The sequence below is a fragment of the Triticum urartu genome, chromosome 6 (assembly GCF_003073215.2).
Source record: "Triticum urartu cultivar G1812 chromosome 6, Tu2.1, whole genome shotgun sequence".
Classification (NCBI taxonomy): Eukaryota; Viridiplantae; Streptophyta; class Magnoliopsida; order Poales; family Poaceae; genus Triticum; species Triticum urartu.
In genome coordinates this window covers 521,504,953-521,516,489 of record NC_053027.1, presented here as the reverse complement: position 1 = coordinate 521,516,489, position 11,537 = coordinate 521,504,953, and positions in this window count along the sequence as shown.

The following is an 11,537-nucleotide window of genomic DNA, read 5'->3' as shown; positions in this document are numbered from 1 at the left end:
GATCGAGGTGGTTGATCAACTAGCTCGAAGTATTGGCCGAGTTAAGGAAACACAACTCTCACCGAGGCTCTTCTACGAGTGTGATTACGTACGAGTCCGTGCTAGGATTTTGGTCAACAAACCCCTGACGAGGGTGACTCCACTGAATGTGACAGGTGAGGGCAGGAAACTCCTACCTGTTAAGTACGAGAAGATACCATATTTCTGCCAAGTTTGTGGTCTCATGGGTCACAACCACGAGGAGTGTGGTGATGGAGTATGGGAGGCAAAAGACAAGCAATGGAGAGGTTGGATGCTAGCGCAACGCAGGGAGATACCTCAGGAGCAGCAAGGTGGCCGAGCTCCTCGTGGAGGCAGGTTTGGAGGCCGGGGCAGAGGCAGATCAGGATGTGGTGCTGTACCACCGCGCCAACCATCTCCGGCGCGCAAACGCTCCTCACAGGAGGCGGGTCTGGACTCGGACACAGAAGTGGGAGAGGAAGATGATGTTACCAGTCCTCTGAAACCGAGCTATGCTGAGGGAGAGAAGCAAGAGGACCCTTTGGGGGCTCGCGGGAATCTGTATTTCGGCCAAAACAATGATATACATGGCCGAGACGAGCAGTCACAGGAATCCGAGGCGGGCATGACAGCATTGGGTGATAAGAGCCAGGCTTTGGCAATCGTCCCTCCACTACCCCCACAGTATGTATCTCCTAGAGAAGCAAAAAAGGCAAAAACAGCAACTTCACCAAAGAAGCACAACACCAACAAGATGGCATCATTGGCGGGCTCCGACGCGGGGTGCCGCCAGGCCCAATGAAAATATTAAGCTGGAACTCCCGCGGGATAGGCGATCCCGCGACAATTCGTGAGCTCCGCAATCTCGTGGAGATTAGCTCGCCATCTATTTTATGTTTAGTTGAAACTCAATTGCAAAAGAGTCGTGTGGAAGGTCTTCGGACGTCTTTAGGTTTTGATTTCAGTTTTGGAGTAGGGAGTAGTGGCCGCAGTGGCGGCCTTTGTATCTTTTGGAAGAACTCTTTGGATGTTGAAATAAAAAATTATTCTAAGTATCATGTTGACACCTGGGTCACGGAACCTGGGAAGGAGCAATGGAGGATGACATGCTTCTACGGGGAAGCGACCAGGAGCTTGCGCTACAAGACATGGAATACTATGAAGCACTTGAGAGGGGAGAGCACCCTCCCGTGGATGTGCATAGGCGATTTTAACGAGATTTTGCGGCCTGAAGAGCAACACGGCCCCGATGAGCGTGACAGCTCTTAGATCGAAGCTTTTTGGGAAGCAGTGGATGTGTGCGGTCTAGCGGATTTGGGTTACCGCGGTTTGGACTGGACTTGGGAGAAGAAGGTAGCCGGAGGACATTATTGCCGCGTTCGTCTGGACAGAGTTTTAGCATCACCTTGCTGGTCTAACCTTTTCCCGTTTGCCTTAGTTGAGCATCTTACCGCAGCAAAGTCAGATCACTGCCCGATCTTCTTGTAGACTGGCCTGAATGCTACATGTGTGCGCGCAAAACAGAAACAATTCCGCTATGAGTGTATGTGGGAGCGGGACACACGTTTCGGCAACATGCTTATCGAGGCCTGGAATTCAACAGGAAGAGCACATACAGTCACAGAATTATCAGATAAGCTGGCGTCGGTAGCTGGAAGGCTGCAACGCTGGGGACAGTCCACTTTTGGAGTAGTCTGGGCTGAACTCCGCCGTCTACGCAAGAATCTTGAAGAGCTGCGTTCGCTACCCAACCGCACCGGACCGTCGGCTGAAGAGGAGCGGGTGGAAACCTGCATGATAGAACTTTGTCTGAGGGAGGAGATCATGTGGCGTCAAAGGGCTCGAATCCAGTGGCTAGCGGAGGGAGACAGCAACACCAAGTTTTTTCACTGCAAGGCGAGCGCGCGAAAGGCAAAGAACCGCATTGCCGAGCTGCAACGGCTGGATGGTTCTACTTGCACAGACGAGCAAGAGATGGCGGACATGGCCACATCCTTTTACAGCAACATGTATGCCTCAGAAACGACGGTGGGCATTGAGGAAGTTCTTTCGCATATACCCTCGAGAGTGGACGCTTCCATGAACGCCTCAGTAAATGCACAGTATACCAACGCCAAGGTAAAAACTGCTTTGTTTCAGATGTTCCCGACCAAGGCTCCAGGGCCGGATGGTTTCCCTGCACACTTTTTCCAACGACACTGGGAGTTGTGTGGTGATGAGGTTACTGCTATGGTGCTCCGAGTTCTTAACGGAGAGGATTCCCGAGAGGAGATTAACAAAACGTTCATTGTTTTAATACCCAAGATTGCTAGCCCAAAAAATTTAGCACAGTTTCGACGGATAAGCCTTTGCAACGTGATCTATAAGATTGCATCCAAGGCATTGGCAAATCGGCTCAAGCTTATTCTCCCCCAGGTCATCTCCGAAGAACAGTCAGCATTTGTACCAGGACGTCTTATTACGGACAACTTCATTTCAGCCTACGAATATCTACACTATATGAAAACAAGGAAGCTGAAGGGCAATAGGTATTGTGCCTTAAAACTGGACATGATGAAGGCTTATGACAGGCTTGAGTGGCACTACTTGGAGAGAGTTATGCTCAAACTGGGAATCAGCCCATGTTTCACACAGACAATTATGAGGTGCGTCACATCTGTGTCTTTTTCGGTCATCTTCAACGGTGACAGACAGGAGGAGTTCAGGCCCTCCCGCGGTCTCAGACAGGGCTGCCCTATATCCCCATATCTATTTCTTTTGGCTGCTGAGGGGCTCTCCTGTCTTCTGAAATCCACAAGACCTAACGAGAGTGTGAATGGTATCACGGTGGCGGCAGGTGCACCACAGGTAAATCACTTGCTTTTTGCAGATGACAGTCTTCTATTTTTCAATGCTACCCTGGAGATGGCAAATAGAGTGGATACCCTTCTTCAAAAGTACTGTGCGGCATCAGGGCAGCGCATCAACAAGGAGAAATCCTCCATTTTCTTTAGCAAGGGCTGCTCTGAATCCTCGAGGTAAGAGATCAAACAACTTCTCGAAGTTCAAAATGAGAAGCTTTCTAAAAAGTACCTTGGACTCCCTGCCGATGTGGGAAGAGCTAAGGAGGGGTGTTTCAAATATTTGAAGGATAGGATCTGGAAGCAAGTACAAGGCTGGATGGAGAAGGCACTTTCGGTTGGAGGGAAGGAGGTGCTCATCAAGTCCGTGGCGCAATCAATCCCAACATATTCCATGGCCTGTTTTAAGCTTCCACGAGGCCTGTGTATAACACCCACGATGCGGCTATATCTCCCACGTGTCGGAGCATGACTTAGAGGCATAACCGCATTGTAGGCATGTCGCAAGAGGGGTAATCTTTACACATCCCATATACTGAATAATAAAGAGGTACAGAGTTGGCTTACAATCGCCACTTCACACAATACATAAATATAGCATTACATCATCCAGATACAATCAAGGTCCGACTACGAAACAAAAATAAAGACAACCCCAAATGCATAAGATCCCCGATCGCCCCAACTGGGCTCCACTATTGATCGTCTGGAAAGGAAACGTAGTAACGTCCTGAGTCCTCCTCGAACTCCCACTTGAGTTCAATCGCATCTCCTGGAATGGCATCATCGACACCTGCATCTGGTTTTGGAAGTAATCTGTGAGTCACGGGGACTCAGCAATCTCACACCCTCGCGATCAAGACTATTTAAGCTTATGGGTAGGTAAAAGGTATGTGAGGTGGAGCTGCAGCAAGCACTAGCATATATGGTGGCTAACATACGCAAATGAGAGCGAGAAGAGAAGGCAAAGCACGGTCGAGAATCTATGATCAAGAAGTGATCCTAGAACTACTTACGTTCAAGCATAACACGAGACCGTGTTCTCTTCCCGGACTCCACCGAAAAGAGACCATCACGGCTACACACGCTGTTGATTCATTTTAATTAAGTTAAGTTTCAGGTTTTCTACAACCGGACACTAACAAATTCCCATCTGCCCATAACCACGGGCACGACTTTTGAAAGTTCAAAACCCTGCAGGGGTGTCCCAACTTAGCCCATCACAAGCTCTCACAGTCAACGAAGGATATTCCTTCTCCCAGGACGACCCGATCTGTCGGGGATATACCCCGCAGTATGACCCGGCCGGAATCATGACCCGGCCAGGCTTGGCGACTCACCAGAGACCTGGCTGGAGCTTGGCAACTCACTGGCGATCCGCCCGGACATGGCGGTTTACATGTAACCCGCCTGGACATTGTGACTCACTGGAGACCCGGCGGGCGGATCAGACGGACGACACCCAGCGGGCCGGCTTATACTCTGGTGGGCCGGCTTAAGAGAAAAGGGATGATGAATATTTCCTTTATGAGGAAACAAGACCCGGACTTGTATTCAACTTGTGAGAAAGGATAGACTAGTTCTAGTCCTACTAGGACTCCACATGTAACCCGCCCCTTCAACATATATAAGGAGGGGCATGGCTCCCCAAAGGGGGACAGGAAAAGAATCTCTAGGGCTAGACACAAAGAGCCGGCTTACCGGCGACTCCCTCATGATCATAATGAGACCTTGCCACAAACAACATGTAAGGTTATTACCGGATGATGTTTCCCGGGGCCCGAAGCTGTCTAAATCTTCGTCTTACGTGTTCCGTCTCTCGATTCCGCTCAACCCCTCTCAAGCTACCACATCGTTGGCCTCGCGACTAAGTCTTCACTAAGGACATCTGCCGTGACAATTCCACTACAGTTGGCGCCCACCGTGGGGCCTGCGCACGATGGTGTTGAGTTTTTGAAGGGATTTTTTAGGGTTCGAAAAGTTCGCAATCTTCAGATAAAAAAAACTGGATTTGAAGGATCTACGTCGCCTCCGTAACAAGCAGACGGAGCCGGGATACAAAATTGAGATCAAGGGAAATTATGGTTGCGTTTACGCACCGGCTGCCACGGTTTGCAATGCATCGAGACCAAGAGAAAATCGATCTTCGCTGCTATACCAATCCGTCAACTCGTCGGGTCACCAGTGGCGCAAACACGGACGTATAATCATCCGGGCGTTCGTGCGTATGGCCATATATAGGTGCATCAAGTCCCGAGGCATATCAGTGTTTACTGTTTCTGCTAATTCCACAAGCATGGAGTGAAGATCGGAGGAAAAATACTACTACTTCAAGTAGTAGTTCACGTAATCAAATCCCGAGGTGATCCCATCTGACTAGTAGTACTAATCCCAGTACGGTTCTGGTTTGTTATCCCATTTATGGACGGAAGCCAGCGGCCGGTTGCAATTGTTTAATGCGATCTGCTAAAAGAAAAAAAGGAGGCCACGACCCGGAGATAGACCCAGATGTGGACACGGATTCGACTCCACGTCCAGTCTGCCTCGCTTCACCGATCGCCTCAACCGTCCCATTGCTCCTCCTCAAGCCCCCGGTCGCCGTCGTCGCGTTTGCGGATACCACAGCGCTGTTACGAGCCGCCGCCTCTGGCCTTGAGTGAGTCGCCACTACCGTTCTGTCTACAGGTTGCCCGTGAGTCACAAGCCGACACAGCAAACCGCCGCGGCCTCGTGTCATCTCAAGTGCTTCCCCTGTATTGTTCCTCGCTGAGCCGCCATTCGCCTCAGCCGCCCCGTCCCTAGCCAAGCCTCGGATGGTTTTCGTTGCTGTTGAGCCGCCACGACTCGTTTGTCCGCACGGTTTACAATACCATGACCGACTCACGCATTCGCTTCGTCTTCTAAATGTCGCGATTGACTTTGACATATTTGAACCGCCCCTGCTGCGTTGAGCCGTCCCTGTCACGTTGAATGGATCATCCATCGTCCGAACAAATCAGGTGATATCCATCCAAGTTTGTTTATTTAGCACATGTTTTTTTGTCAAAGAACAAGTTTATTTTTGCCTTGGTCTGCAGTATTGTTTATATAGGGCAATTATTTATAACAAAAAGTGATATTATACCGCCGAGACGGAGGCACGCCAACATCTTTTGGCACAGATGGTCGCCGTTACTCAACGGTCTCCCGCACCGGCTTACAACGCCGTGGCCGTCTCTCGCGACCACGCCGGCTTACAACAAGGAGGACGACTCGCCCGTCCACACCGGCTTACAAACGCTGCGGCTGATTCATCTGTCTGCTCCCGTGGCCGACTCACCCGTGAGTGATTTCAACTTAACCTAGTGATCATCAACTTCATGGCGGATTATTTCTGGCCTGACACATCAGGTGATATCCATTTTAAATATATTTTATTGGCACATATTATTTTTGTCAAAGAGCAGTTTATTTTTGCCTTGGTCTGCAATATTGTTGATGCAGGACAATTGTTCACTACATCAAAACGACGTGGTTGACTCGCCTGCGCCGGTTTACAGCACCGCGGCCGATTCATCCGTCCGAGTCGCCTCTGATGCGGCGGTCGTCTTTACCGACCGTCTCTCGCGGCCTGGTCTACATCAACACACAAGGCCACCCTTTTCTGGATGAGCTGTTTATTGAGTATGAGTGCACAAGTCGCCGCCACTACAGTTTGGTTAACTTCAAACAGCCAGTTGGAAGGAACCATTGGCCGAGTTGCTGACACGGCTCATACGGGATCATTTATAACCCGCTGCAGTCACCTCAACCTTCTGTGGATTCACATCGCGCTATCAACGCCAATGATGTATACCTTCTGCTATGGTCAAATATGGAGAATCTCAAGCCAACTCCTCGAGTCATCTTGAGACTCGGGGGCTACAATGGTATGACTCGGCAAAATTAGCCGGTTTCAATGAATTCAAGAACTCCGGGTCATTGAAGGGAAAAATAACCCGGGCCCCGAAGATTACTGCTACATCGATGAAAATTCAAAAGCCGTCAGAAGATTTCTGGCTCAAAATAAGGGCTCTGGTTTAAAATCCGGTTCTAGAGACATCTTTCTCCCACAAAGCACTGAAGCTCTCAAATCCGGTTCAAAAGCCGGCCTAGGGTAAATTTGTCCCTCACAAATTTTTGAAGCTCTCAAATCCGGTTAAAAATCCGGCTCAAGGTAAATTTGTCCCTCACAAATTTTTGAAGCTTTCAAATCCGGTTTAAAGTTCCGGTTCAAAAAGAATTAATCTCTCGCAAATTCGAGTTCTAAGAAAAATTAAAGGTTACCAAAAAGAACTTGTTGCCATGATGCGCGGTTCAAACATAGGTATCCTGCATTACGGCTTATCTTATTATGGTCACTTGGGGGCTTCCTGCTCATCGAGCATAGATGTCGGTACCCTCTTCACCGGTGCAATACTTATATATGGTCACTTGGGGGCTTCCTGTTCAAACATAGGTTGTATTCGAACCAAAGAGAACATAGCTGTCGTAACCCTTTTGATCGGCGCAAAGCCAAACTCACTAGGGGGCTTCTTGATCGTATCCGAATCATAGCTTAACCCCTTTTGGGTCCGACTTGGATCGTATTCGAATCAGGGTCATTAAAAACCTCTCAAGGTAATTTGGGGGCTTCCTGTTCAAACATAGGTCATATTCGAACCAAAGAGAACATAGCTGTCGGTACCCTCTTGATAGGCGCAACGCCAAAGCCACTGGGGGCTATGTGATCGTATTCGAATCTTAGCTCAACCCCTTTGGAACAGTTTTCTGATCGTATACGAATCAGAAGCCTTAAATTTTTTAGTCTTTTTTGTGAACAATTTTGGTTTTGACTTGAGACCTTCTTTGGATTATATCTCAAATTTATATAAGTGTTTTATGCTTAATCCGGCTTGACTTTTGACTATAAGTCGCCAGCTTATGACAATAATCATCTATGTGGAAGCATTGGCTTCTAAGGATTGGGTTATCACCCTTACTGCACAGGCCATGTAAACCGCCAAGGGTTCTTGTGATATACTTGTGTGCAGGGTAAGACTACATTTGGGTGGTTACCCGCCCTGGCTCTTGACTTTAAGTCGCCAGGGCATATGTTGTTTAAACTCTATGTAGGATTTGCAGAACTATGACTTGTATAAATGCTTCAGTCCAAGCTCATCACTGAAATTGGTGTCTCAAAAGGGTTATCAATTACAGATTTTCTCAAGGGCTATAGGCCACCGGGTTACAAAAATTCCGGCTTACAATGAATGCGCATTAAGTCGTCATTGTCCAAGAGCCGCCAGGTATTTAAACTCCGGATCTACTTGTCAACTGATGAGGTATTTAAATCTTTAATAGCCAAAACTGGCTGGATTTTCATGATGATATTGAATGATTGAGGTTTTTGTACCGGATTATATTATTCAAATCTTGAATAGCCAACGTAGCTGGATTTCTATTGTGATTATCAATAACCAGTGTTATGATTGAGGTTTTCAAAGTCGCTTTAGCGCAATGGCTATTATTTTTATCAATGGGCATGATTTATTTTACAATGGAGGAAATAGTCCCGAGTTGCTGCAGGCTTACAACCCGGCACTTGGGGGCTACATTGTTCAAATCGAGATTACATCGAATATACAAGTCCCATGTCACTGCCAGCATGCACCATGGCACTTGGGGGCTAATGCAAAGTCATTTTTTGCTCAACTTATTAAAGACCAGACTCATCACATTTTAAATGAGCCGGCCCTTGGGGGCTACCAATTGCTCATGTCAACAATTCAAGGTACACAAATTTTATTCCATTATATTGAAGGGTCCACTGCTTAGTTGGTAAAGCACAAAGCTCTTAACCTTGTGGACGTGGGTTCAAGCCCCATGATGGGGGTTACATCATATGATGTTCTTTTCAAAAGAAGTATATATAAAGTCCCAGCTCAATATTATCTTACTGAGCCAGCCCTTGGGGGCTACACGTTGTTGTTCAAATCTATATGATCATATTTATAAATTCCCCGATCATTATTGCATAATGACCCGGCCCTTGGGGGCTACACTGGTTATAGTTTTTTATGAGTATAAGGCAATTACAAGTCCTAGGTTGCTGCAAGCATGACAACCCGGCACTTGGGGGCTACATATATGGAGTATCCAGTCTTTACTAGTGACTAAGATGAACAACATGAATTTCTTCAAAGTGGCAGTATTTATATTGAAGCAAGTCTTAAGTCATCACTTTGTTTCTGCTCAAGACTTGGGGGCTACAGGTAATATGGATATAAGGGAGAAAAAATCTTCAAATTCTCAGTTTTGAGTAAATCAGATTGACCCGGCATCACCAATAACTATGACCCAGCGTCGGCAACAATTATGACCCGGTGCTATCAATATTTACAAACCGGATATTTTGGCAATGATAAACCGGCAAGTTCTACAAGCCGGTTGAAAGTCAGATGAGTTTTTTCAAGACCAATTTTTTTTAAACCGGCACTTTGGAAGCCGATTCAAGTGGATTATTTATTACAATATTTCTCTATAAGATACCAATGTCCGCAAATTGGCTCTGAAGCTGGCCTATTGACCCGGATTTCTCAAAAGAAGTATCTGGATTTTTGCATTGGCAAGGTTTGGACATATCTGTTAAAAGAGATTTGCTATAAGATCTTTGAGTATGCATCCAGGAGGAAATGACAAGGACTTAAAGATGATCAGGTGCCGGTTCAGGAAAATATTTAACCCAGAGCACAACCTATCAAGTTTGTTCTTGTGTTTATTTTACAGGATCAGTTTAACATGGATAAATCCAAATTAAACTGGGGGCTAATGTCGGGGATATACCCCGCGGTATGACCCGGCCGGAATCATGACCCGGCCAGGCTTGGCGACTCACCAGAGACCTGGCTGGAGCTTGGCGACTCACTGGCGATCCGCCCGGACATGGCGGTTTACATGTAACCCGCCTGGACATTGTGACTCACTGGAGACCCGGCGGGCGGATCAGACGGACAACAAGGCCCAAGGCCCAACGGGCCGGCTTATAATCTGGTGGGCCGGCTTAAGAGGAAAGGGATGATGAATATTTCCTTTACGAGGAAGCAAGACCCGGACTTATATTCAACTTGTGAGAAAGGATAGACTAGTCCTAGTCCTACTAGGACTCCACATGTAACCCGCCCCTTCAACATATATAAGGAGGGGCAGGGCTCCCCAAAGGGGGACAGAAAAAGAATCTCTAGGGCTAGACACAAAGAGCCGGCTTACCGGCGACTCCCTCATGATCATAATGAGACCTAGGGCTCCTTTGATTCAAAGGAATTGCATAGGATTTTTGGAGGATTTAAACCCTTAGGAATTTTTCCTGTGATGCTCGTTTGATTCGTAGGATTGGCATCCTTAGGAATTTTTCCATATGATCCATTTGTACTACATTTTGGAGGAAAATTTCCATCCACTCAAACCTCTTTGTAGAATTCCTTTGTTTTTCCTATGCTATCAAACATTCTTTCAAATCCTGTAGGATACAATGGGACATGTCACCCTATTCCTGCATTTTTCCTATTCCTTCATTTTGACAATCATGTGAATCAAAGAGGCCCCTAGCCACAAATAGCATGTAGGGTTATTATCGGATGATATTTCCCGGGGCCCGAAGCTGTCTAAATCTTCGTCTTGCGTGTTGCGTCTCTCGATTCCGCTCAACCCCTCTCAAGCTACCACATAGATGCGTTGGCCTCACGACTAAGTCCTCACACTAAGGACATCTGCCGTGACAATTCCACGACATGATCAGACTCGGAATCCCGGTTACAAGACATTTCGACAATGGTAAAACAAGATCAGCAAAGCCACCCGAATGTGCCGACAAATCCCGATAGGAGCTGCACATATCTCGTTCTTAGGGCACACCGGATGGGCAAGACATCGGGTTGGCATAGACCCTGGTTGCCCAGGGGGCGCCGGACATCGCCCAGTTTGGACCAACACTTAGAGAAGCACTGGCCCGGGGGGGTTAAAATAAAGATGACCCTTTAGTCCGCGAAGCCCAAGGGAAAAGGCTAGTTGGTAAATGGTAAAAGCAAGGTTGGGCCTTGTTGGAGGAGTTTTATTCAAGGCAAACTGTCAAGGGGTTCCCATTATAACCCAACCGTGTAAGGAACGCAAAATCAAGGAACATAACACTGGTATGATGGAAACTAGGGCGGCAAGAGTGGAACAAAACACCAGGCATAAGGCCGAGCCTTCCACCCTTTACCAAGTATATAGGTGCATTAAAGTAAACAAGATATAATAATGATATCCCAACAATAAACATGTTCCAACAAGGAACAAACTCCAATCTTCACCTGCAACTAGCAATGTTATAAGAGGGGCTGAGCAAAGCGGTAACATAGCCAAACAACGGTTTGCTAGGACAAGGTGGGTTAGAGGTTTGACATGGCAATATGGGAGACATGATAAAGCAAGTGGTAGGTATTGCGGCAGTCGAAGGCACCGACGGTGGCCTTGAGAAAACGCCACAAACTATCGTTTAAAGCAGCCAACCGCGTCGCGGCATCGGCACACGAGGCGTCAACGGTGGCCTCGACGGTGAGGTGCTCCTCCAAGATCTGGGGGTCGGCACGAATGGCAGCCATCGCGACCTCATCCATGCGTTCGGCCGTGGTTTGCTTCTCCGCTGCCAAATGCTCCTTG